General features: G+C 44.3%; 1 long non-coding RNA gene across 5 annotated transcripts in view; it reads left to right on the top strand.

Moving 5' to 3' along the window:
- The window catches only part of LOC137843033 (uncharacterized), a 75884-nt gene that overhangs the window by 60729 nt on the left and 3697 nt on the right, over nucleotides 1–11458 (top strand). The gene's annotated exons all lie outside the window — the stretch shown is intronic.

Below are 11458 nucleotides of genomic sequence, written 5' to 3' on the forward strand. Positions count from 1 at the left end.
CAGTGGCAGAGCTGGAGGACAAGAAAGGAAAGGTGAGTGTTGCCAAACATCACGAAGGGACAAAGATCCCTGATCTCCATCATCTTGCAGGAGAGGTTCTTGGAGTGATGCACAGTGGTTGTCACCACCACATCTGCATCCCGCACCAGGCAGTAAGGAGCCCATTATTGTTCAAAAATCTCCTAGGAAGTCATTTTTGTCTGCACATTGGAAGACTGAGCTAAATGCTTGGAGCTATTAGCAGACAATTAAAGCTAATGTTGCAGCCAGCAGAAAGATCCGGGTTAGTCACTTTTCTCAATTTAAATCTTTGAAAAAATTTTCACAGTTCTAATCAAGAAATAAAAGAGAAAAAACATATAGATGCATATACATATATATATCAGAGCATTAACTTTGATTGTCAAATCAAGTCAAAAATTGCTGAATGAAGTAAATATGAGGAGAAATATAATAGGCTATTACCACAATATGGCTTGTGGCTTTCATTTTCAAAAGATATTCACGCAGCCCTCGCCCCCACACAACACGCTTTGGGATGTTTAAGGGAAGAAAACAGTGATATTTGAGATTGGTAAAATAATCAAGTAAAAGGCATAAAAAATCTGCAAAGAAGCAGTTTGTAGGGAGCTGTGTTTTAGACTGGGCGTTTGTTGGGGATTGATTTGTTGAAGGTCCTTTTTCTGGAGACAAAATAGAAGAGTATGGCATTCATCTTAAGGAAGAGAGAGACTAGATTAATAAAAATGGGTGGATATATGGATCATAGGTAAGGAGAACATGCACATTGCATGTAAGGAAGATAAAAGGTGGCAAAGAAAGCAAAATGCAGAGCAGTGCACAAAAATACACTGAGCTGTTTCATTAGACGAGTGGTTAGGCAAAGTAATGACAGTGTGAGAAAAAACAGAGATGTTCCACGAGGAGCTCATAGGTAGGCAGACACAAAATAGCATGCTGCACAGTTTAAAATTTTCTTTGTTGTGTGAGCTGTCAAAGAAACAACCTCACTGCCTGTTTCCAATGGGAAGGTTTGGATTGTGGAGGGCATTGTATTTTTTCACTGGATGCTGACCACAGCCCTGTTTTTTGGTGCTGTACTTTTAGTTTTTTGGCTCTCTGTACTTTGTTGTGATGTTGCCAACAGGAGGGGAGATGTCCATGTAGAGGTCTGGCTAGGATAAGAAGGGCTACAGTAAGACAACGAGGCAAACAAACCCTATCTTTGGAGACTCATTGTCTGAGCAAGGATGAGAAGGGTTTGTTGCCTGGGGTCTCTTGGGAGCTTTCTTCAAGTCAAAGCTCCAGAATTATCTGACGTTGTCTAGGAGACAACGTATTGTCAAACTTGGCTCCTTTTCCTGAACAAAACAATTCTGTTCTGGATAGCCTTGAGCAAGAGGCTTTGCCAGCTTGTTCATATCAATAGTTCTTAACCATGCATCTGTACAGCACAAGCACACTGGAGTCCAGGAGTTATCTGGAGACTCAAAATGGAAAATTCACTTGTCACTGATTGTGGTTTCTTGCATGGCAAGTTGTTTCTGCCAGAAGGGAAGGCAGACCAGCCTAGAAAGGACACCTGTATGCTAGGACATCTCTGGCAAGCCCCAGATCTCAGGGCACAGACAGCAAGGGAGCAGGCACAGGGCAGCACCCCTAGGTGCAGCCTGGGCTGCCTCTCTCCAGCAGCTCATGCTGCACGGTGAGCTCATGAGTCCATAATGGGTTCCTGGAGGAGTGAACCAACCCTATCCATGCGAACCCTCCTTCCCTGTCACTGAAATTCGTGATGATGGCTCTGTTTTTGCACCTGGCTTTGCCAGAATCTGTTTGACAATGCGGTGCACCTGGCTCCCAGGATCTCTGCCTGCCAGGCGTTACGGTGTGAAATCACAGCTCAAGGCAGTAGAGGTTTCAGTGCTGAACGTCATTCCCACAGCTGGCTGCTCCAAGAACCTGAACGTGGGCAGCAAGACTCCCTTCCTGTTCAGCACGTTGCCCAGACACTGTAGGCTGTGGCTTAGGCCAGGTTTTCCATTAGTACATCATGCCTGGATTAAACTTTAGAAGCTTCTGCAGAAGCTGAAAGTCAGGATCAGAGCTACAGCAAGCAGCAGTGTCAGGGTCAGTGATTTTGTGAGACGCAGGGGAGCAGGGTAGAAACCACAAGAATGAACAATTTGATCAGTTCTTCAGAAAACACCATCCATGCCTGGAATAAACAGGCGTGAGCACCAGAGGCCGCCCTGCAGTCCGAGCGGGGGCACGAGAAGCTTCTTGGCAAGTCTCCAGGCTTCATGGGAGAGATGCAGTCCTTAGCAGCTCTCCTATGGAGCTGTGGGAGATGCGGTTTCATTGTATCAGCACATTTCAAAATGTCAGCAGCAATTGGAATCAAATGCTACAGTGCTGTAACAGGCACAGTAGTAGTGTAATAATAACAGTAATATTATTATGGAGTTAAGTGGCTACATTAAGACACTGCACTCACAGAGCACACGTGCTTGAGAAGCTTGCCCTGCTGCTTGTTGAATGCCTTCCCTTGAGACATTAATGGTGATGTACTGTGCATGGCCCTCAGGGTGGCGTGGACAGTGCTCAGGAAGTGCTAACTATCATTGTGTTTGTTGCCTATCACCATCCAGCCCAATTAACCTGACTTCTCTAGCCTCAGCTCTGCTTCCCTGCCACCACCAGCTTCTCAGGGAGTTTATTTCTCTATTTCTGTGAACGTTCTCCCTGCCCTATGGAGATGGTTCCCCCTAGCTCTGGGTAAAGTAGCCCACCCCTTCTGCACCCTCCACAACTCTCTTAAATTCACTGAAATAGGATGTCTGTGACCACAGTGCATCACTCCTCCTCCTCCTTTGCCCCACCAAACATCCCACAGCTGGTGCCTTCTCACTGTAGCCCAGCTCAGCCCACGCCTGGTGTAGGGTAGAAGAGAAAAGCCACACAGCAGGCTGGGGCCATTTCAGTTGTGAAAAATGCATGGGGAGTGGGCCACAAAAGGTGGCTGGTTTGACATTCCCAGCAGTTCCCAGGTGTTCTGGAAAAGCACGGAGGTAGAGCTAAAGAAACAACAAAAGCAACAAAATGCAAATAGAAATGTGACTTGCAGAAGGTGCAGAAACTGTAGCAGTTCTTCTGTCCTGGTCTGGGAGAAATGGCATAAACATGGCCTGTCCTGTGGTCCCTGCCTGTCAGACCACACAGGCAGGAGATCTGACTCTTCTGTCTTCCCCAGCTGGAGGAGGTACACAAAAGGAAGGGTTGAATCTTGCATGAGCAGCTGCAGAGGCGTCTTTGCACTGCCGGTGCTGGGAGCTGGAGCGGAAGCATGGGCTGGGTTTGGGGAGCTGGCCTGTGTTCAGTGCACAACACTTCCCCACCCAGCAAACGCACAATTCACTTGAGAGGATGCCAAGGAAGAAAATGATATTCCTTGGTTTGGATATCACACTAAAAGGGTTGACGTCTTTGAAGGGAACATAGAGGAGTAATGCGTATGAATATGTCTCACAGAGGTAAGCTGCAAAACCACACAACTCTTCACCAGACAGAAAAAGCACATGGTGAAAAGGGAGTTGGAGCATCCTGCTGACCTGTGGAAAGACCATACTCAAATGTTAACAAGAAGGCTGACTTCTCTGCTGCCAGACAGGCATTTGAAGGGCAGGCTGCATCCATCCTGCATCTATTCTGCAGGTCGGCGACCTGCTGTTACATGCAAATGTGGCAGGGAAAAGGTCAGCAAAGGAGTAAGTACCAAAGGGCTGCAAGAGAAGGGAGAAGGGATCCAGCTTAATGTCAAGGGCTGAAATGAACCTCGTGTCTTCCGGGCAGAAAGGCTGGCAGCCTGAGAAATGACTCTTATTTACACCTACAAGAACCGGTGCCAGACACGCAGATGATGGGATGGCTGGGCACAAAGGAGTGAAGTATCGACCGGTGGATTCTTCAAAGATGGGAATAGCAGAGTGCTATCAATCCAAGTCACTAAGGAAAGGAGAGTTAACTGTCTTGCACGCACTCTCACTCACACACACACACAGAGACCTGCAATTGCTTCGCCAGTTTGGCTCCAATCTTCCACTGACTCATAATCCGGCTACTCGATCATTTCTAAGTAAAGGGCTGTCAGTGCATCCCACCAGCTAGATCAAACAAGTGCTTCAGCCCCAGAAAATCCCACCAAACCTTTCTGTTCATGCAATGCCAAGATCAAGTTTTCATGTTCCCTTTGTGGTCAGTGCAGCAAGAGATGAGATCACCAGGAGGTGACCGATCCTTTCCTAACAAAGGTGTTGAAGATGCTGTGGCTGAACTGCCCCCGATACATCTGGGTTCCTCTAGAGAGCCTAGCTGGCCAGCTTTGACATGGGTTGGCATTACAGCCGTTGATCTTGTTTTCCAAATCCTATCAGTAGTCTTCATTCAAGAAAATTTCTTTTGCCAGTTCTTTGCATTTCAGTGTGGCTGCAGGAAATTGAAATGTTTTGGGGCTACTGCATTGGCTGTCCCAGAAACCACAGCTTCCCTTGCTATGTCTTCCATTGCCTTCCTCTCCTCTGCGTCTCCAGACCCTGCCATAACACAGCAGGATCGACTCTTCCTTTCTCCCATCCTTTCTTAGTTTCCTCCGTTTAGATGACATGAATGTAAGGATTACTCAAGTAACTGCAAAGTTATAGGCTCTTTTCCACCATTCTGAATGTTGCAGCTTTGCTAGGATCCGTGATTTTTAGAGAAGGCAGCTGTGCCCTGTCCAAGCACAGCAGCGCCCAGGTACCTGCACCACCATCACTGCTCCCGGCCTGGGGTCATTCTGGGCAAGAAGTCCCACTTATGCAGCATTTTCACCCTGCTATAATCACGTGTTATTCCCATGGGATCAGCATACAAATATCCTGAAGGCATGTTATCCTCAGGAAATATCTCTGAAATAAAGTCATGGGAGCAGGACTAGAGAGAGATGTAGCAGACTGCCCCAATGAGGTTTCGTTTGGATATTAGGAAAAATTTCTTCTCTGGAAGGGCTGTGAACCACACTGACAGCAGTCAAACCCACAAGCCACCAAATTTCATTGAGCTACGGCAATGCTTTCCATACCAGAGACCTGCAAGCTCTACCAGCATGACCATGAGCTAAGAGAGTCCCAGAGTGCTTCCACCCATGCGATGCCTCCATCAGCTTCCAGTCAGAAAATGTCTTCTGTACTTGTTCAGTCCTCTAGAACCAAGAACAATGCCTAACCCCTGTGGGATCCTGCCCCTGGACAAATCCTCCCTTGGCCTGGCAGTTCAGCAAGGTAGCCTCACTCCACTGCCTGGGGAACACGCTGCTGTTTAAGACTTGCTGAGCAAGCCCTATGAAAATTAACACGTTGTGCCAGAGAGACAGTAAGGGATGATTAATGAACACAACCAGTGGAAGGGGGGAGGAAGGAATCGGGGGAATAGATTTGCTAAATTGACGGTATATAAAATGTTTGTTCCTGCCTGAAACAGCAAGGTTGGCAAACCCCACCATGGGCCAATAGCTTGGGTTAAGTGAGAAGGCCACAGACCCGTAAATTGTACATCATCTATATTCAGATGTACAGGCTTGTAGCCTCTCTGGTCCAGTGAGCCCAGTAATGAAAGACTTTAGAGCTGCCCACAACGTAAGATCAAGTGCCCTGGTTGTTCTAGCTCTGATAAGATTTTAGATTAGAATTAATTTTGTTAATGACATTTTCAGCACATACGTCTCCTTCTCATTCAAGGGTTATTGTGTGTGCTTTCTGCAGAAGTCAGAACCTTGAGGGATGTGCAGGAGAGACTTTTATCCCATGAGTAAAAACAGAATAACTAAACAAAGCAAGGAAGTATTTGGTATCAAAAGATTTGTCCCAAAGAAAAACACAGGGTTGTGCAAAACTTATCCAAAACATTCCTAGTGCTATTTTTATCACATGATTTTTTTTTCTCAGGAAAGTTGAAATGGAGTCTACCAAGACATCTTTTTTTCCCCTCTACTGTGTATAACTCAAGAGGTTGAAAACTTTGTATCAAAGCTTTTTTTTCTCCCAAGTTTAGGAACAGGTATCTTCTTGGCAGTGGGTGTGAGCAGATCTGTATTGCTGATGAGCAGGGGGGCTCAGCTGCTAATTTGTTACTGCAGACGGGTTCACGAGCATGAGCACAATGTTGTCAGAACTCAGAGGTCTCAATGGTGCTCACTCCTAAAAGGAGTACTCTTCCCCCAGGGATGAAAAGTTCAACAAGTAAAACTCCCCAGATGTTACCGTGTCCTGCACAATGCAGAGCCTTTCCCTGCTCCTGCAGGATGGGCACTTCTGTCCCTTCCCCTGCCGCCTTCCTCCAAGCCACCAGCCTTCCCCAGGTGATGAAGGTTGGGCAGAGATTCACATCCACAGAAAAATGCCTCCGGGAAGTCAAAACTCAGGGGCTGGAGGACTCCTCCTTTGCATGTCTTATTGGCAATGACTTTCCTCATTCATTAAGGCTGACATCTGCTATTGATATCAATTATGATAATTAATGAAACATTTCACTGGCTGGGGCTGGCATTCTGTCAGCAGTTTCATGCTGAAGGCTGGCTGATGGTATTAGCAGTAGCACAGAGGAGTTATTCAGGTAGCTGTATTGGATTTGGAGAGCAGTGAGATCAAAAGATCTCATCACCATTGGTGCTAGGACCCCCTGTGGAAAGGCAGATGGGAAGGAGAAGGAACCTGTAGAGACATGATGGATGGGCCACCTGCACTAAGGCAGCAATGGGAGGAGCTCCAAGAAAATTGTTTAAAGTCTTCCCCTTACCTGTTCTGCCTGTTGATGAATGGTCTTACAAAAATTACACAGCCTCAAGGCCTGGGATTTTCAAACAAGGCCGAGTGCAGGGCTCTGCTTTCTCTCTGTGTTGGACACCTGGATTGCTTAGATACCTTTGAAGTTCCCTCAAGGTGCCTGCCTGCATCTTGCCCAGAAGCACCCTGACAATGTAGCTTTGCAAAATCGAGATGCCCAGGTCTGTTTGCAGAGCAATAAACGCTGGATGCACACAGGAGCCATTCAAGGCACATCAATCATTAGGTAGGCTAAGGACAGAGCATTGCATTTCTGCAGTGGAGCTTATCTCAAAGACCCTGGGGTGCTTTTGAAAACACTCCCTGCCATTCCCTTCAGCTCTTTCAGCTCTCCCAACACAGAGAGCTTCTCCACAGAGAAGCTTCCAGAGGAGGCGTCCCTCGCCAGCACAACAATTAGTTGTTCCAGGAGCTCAGTGGGCAGCCAGGCCCCAAGCTGTCCCAGTGCTCTTTGTGTGGCAAACACAATGGACGGGCTTTATATGCCTTGCAGAGGCATAACACATCCCTTGCATCTCAGTAGAGCTCCCTTGTGAAAATAAATAAATAAATACAACAAAACAAAACAAAAGAGGTTCCAAAAGCATGTCTCATTCCTTTGGACTCATCCCGGCTATTCTTGCTCTCCTCTGAAGACAGCCTGTTAAACCAGGGTTGGTGATGTCCCTCCCCCTCTGCATGGGGACAGTGGCCAGGAGCAAGTACCTCAGACAGAGACTCTTTCTGCTATCGACTGTGGGAGCAAAACAAATCCCACACCTGGTGAGAGGATGTCCCAGGGGACCTGGGTGCAGAGCACTGGGAGCAGCAAGGCACTGCAGGGCTGTACATCAGCACTGGGAGGACGTGGTTCATTTGTTTTTGCAGAGCTTAGGTGTACAGACTTAGGGGTTCGGGTTCCTCTAAAGATGCTCAGCAGAGTTTGCTGCTGGGTAGAAATGGGGAGATTAGGAAGGTGGTCCCAGGACAGCGAGGGCTTATAAAGCTCCTTCCATGTCCAGTCAAGGCACTTGCGGGGTTCTCAGTTACAGTCTCCTTCTCACCATATGAATGTCTGACATTTCATAAGCTGCTTTCTCTTGACAGGCTAAGAGAGATAATTCTGAGTAATTTCCCATGAGAAGTAAGGGTCGAGTAGGGAATCATAGGGGTTTCTGCTTTTTTGGAAATGTCTTGGAACATCCTAAAAAAAAATGTCTGTAATTTCAAGCTTGTAACTTCCTTTAAAACTCTCCTGTCCTCTTGACTTTACTGTTGTTTTAAAGTTCTTCTGACCTTTATTTTCTCTCTTTAGTTTCCTGAGTAATAAGACTGTAAGGAGCAATATGGGATTTGGGCAGCTTTTTTTTTTCCCGCTTGAGACAGAATGGTATTTGAAGTCACAAGGTGAACGAAGCAAGCTTTAAGCTGGAGAGACGCTGTAGCAGTCCTGGAACTGACTGATAGCAAAACAAGCAGTCAGTTATTAGAAGACACAAATCACTCTAAAAGATTAAGTACTGAAAATAATAGCCATGCAAACCTTGCAGGAAGGGGGATGTCGGAGGCAAAGGTCGTTAATTGGCTGGTGAAATTTTGGCTACAAGTTAGGGGGAAATTGTCTTCTTTAAGCAAAGAAAAAAATGTATCTGTTTCTATTCTCAATGGCAGTGGTGGTGTACAGTGATTGCTGTTATTGAATGTTTCTAGGTTTGGTGTTAATTCACTACTCCAGCGGATCCAAAGTAATCATTCTTTCTTGCACTTTTTCTGCTTTATTTTATTTACATATTTGACATTTCTGTAGCGCTCTTGCTCTCTATCTGAATATGAAGCAAGATTAAAAATGCTCAGCAATTAAGAACTCTGGAGATAAATGCAGCATATTTAATCTCAAAAATTGCTTGTATGGGCTCATCAGGTGAGGTGCACGAAGGGATCAGGTGTCGATGTGGAAGCAGCCTCTTCCCCTGCCCTACCAACACGCTGCAAAGCCATCCACTTAGCCTCATCACAGAAACAGACAAGATCCAGCCAAAGCTAGAAAATGCTTTGGGAGCCAGGTCTGAAAGAAGCTAGTGAAAAACTCATTATTAATGTTTGTTTTTCTTGCTGCTGTTGTTGTTCTTTTTGTTGTTGTTTGGTTGGTTGATTCATTTGATTTGTTTTTTTTAAGTGCACCTAAAGGCTTGGGGACTGCTCAGGAGTCACAGCAGCACTGTTGCTTGAGGAATCTCTCCATTCACACAATGCTGTGAGTCACAATGACCCTATTTTGCTCAAGAAATGCAGGCCAAAGTCATAGGACTTCACAAAGCTTTGCTTATTTACTTATTATTTTCTTAACCGCAGAAATGTGCATCCTAGAAACTCTTCAGAGTTTCTTCAGAGTTCTCTTCTCTTCTGTCATGATGTATTTCTTTGAGATCTGCATCATTTACCCAAATAGAGATGATCCTTTTGATCCTTGAACAAGAAATCCTGCTCTACACTACACTATGGGCCCTGATTTTCAGAAGAAAATTGAAATATTAGACCAGTACCACCGCCCATCAAGGTTGTGCCATACAGCTAGCAGCATCTGAAACTACAGGTCTTTAGGTAAAAAAGACCTGGAGGAAAATGACTACATTGCCTGCCAAATACACTAGTTAAATTGTTTTAAACTCTTCTGGCTCAACCCTTTTATTCAGAACTGAAGTGGTGCAAATCAGTGTAGCCTACTTTGGTTCCAGAGTTTTTCTTTTTACTGTGAAATTGCAGCAAATGGCATGAATTTCTAGGGCATTACCTGCTCTGTAGGGACTCTCCAGAGTACTGCCAAGTTTCGTGTGTTCAAAGTAGAGTAAGCAGCAGAAAGTTATTCTAAAACACACCAGAAATAGCCACATGGAAAGGAAGTTGTAAATTCTCCTCTTCCTCTTCTTTGCATACCAGCAAGCCCAAGGACAATTAAGCAAACTTTGGGTGACTCTGCTCCTAACTAAAAGTGTTTACACAGTGGTTTAATGAAGTTGCATTAACCCACTTTAAATCCCCAGCCTTAATTAATTGCAATTATTAACCAGTGGATTAAATTTCTGAGCACCCCCTGCAGGGATGAGCCTTAAATATAAAAATCCTTCAGAGGTGTCGGGTTTGTTCCACAAAAGGCAAAACAAAAATCTGGGGGGGGGGGGGGGGGGGGGGGGGGGGGGGAAGAGGGGAAGGTTAACCAAAAGAAGTCTTCCAAAACCTACTTCAAATGTTGGGTAGGGGAGCATACCTGGAGGTCTGGACAGCCTCTCAGGCTCCTGCAATTTGTTCATACTCTGCTTGTTGGGACTTTGCTCCTCTTTCAATTCTTTATTGCAAAGCAAATCCATGTCAATCTAAATCTATTTTCTTTCTGTTTGTATTGAAACTGAGACTAACCCAGACACTTTTATGAAATATTGAAACACATGGATTACTACAAATATTTTTTCTTCTAAAAATGCACATACTGTTTGTAATTCTATTTTTCATTGGCAAATCCTTCAAATAAAAGAAACTTGCCAGCTCCAGAGAGGCAAGTGTATGGTAGTTACATATTCATTTATCATTTCATGCTGTTCAAACATGTGCTAAATACTTTATAGAACAAATAAAAGACAGGCAGAAATCTTTGCCCCAGTGAAAACAGGAAAAACCCAGGGATTTAAACCAGAATCTCATTCTGTCCATTTCAAAATATTTCTAAACTAAGGCTTCTATCAGTGTGCACACATTGAATACAAGCAAATTCCCATCAAGGAGATAAGACCAAATTGCAATACAAGGGCCCATATACTTGACAGTTATTAGCTCTTAGTCTGAAACATAAAGTATTTTCTACCCTTGCTAATACTGGTAAAATTGGTGGTATGTTTATTCAAATTTCCCTCCCTAAGTATATGTATAGCTGTATATATATGTATATTGGGGTTGACTGGAGTGATTTCCTAAATCAAGTAGAATTAATTGAGTTGTTTTTTTTCCTGGAAAATGCAAAAATGTTTTTGAAAAACATAAAAAAAAATATTGTGTGCTTTGAATTAATTAAATGGCCCAGGAATTACTTTATTTTCAATTTAATTATGAAAAAAAAAATGAAGAATAAAAAAAAAAAGTAATGAAGTGAGGTCACCTTTTTCTGTCTTCTTCTGTGGTCTTTGAGGATCAGTTCTGGAGAGTGTTGCTGGTACAGACATGGGAGAAATAAAAATGCTCCACTGTGGTTGCACTTCAGATTGCAACCTAAGATGCATTTTTTCTTTCTCACCACAAGGATACAGCAGTAATCATTACCTTTTATATATATATATATATATTTATATATGTGATATTCCTTCCCACTCATCTTTTTGTTTGAACGTCTGCATGAAAAAATGTAAAACATTCGAAAATGTTGTTAAGGGAGGAAAAGAAATCAATGTATGTGACCTTCACTTGGCAGCCTTCAAAAGTGGTAAAAGCCATCAGAACCAGGAGGCCTTTGGTGTGTTTAGCTGTGATTTGTAGCTGATCTCCTCAACTCCCAACAACTCCATGAGTTTCATGCATAATGCAGCAGCAGTTTTGATTGAAGTCAAAAAATCTGCTGA

Source organism: Anas acuta, chromosome 21 (assembly GCF_963932015.1).
Source record: "Anas acuta chromosome 21, bAnaAcu1.1, whole genome shotgun sequence".
Taxonomy (NCBI): Eukaryota; Metazoa; Chordata; class Aves; order Anseriformes; family Anatidae; genus Anas; species Anas acuta.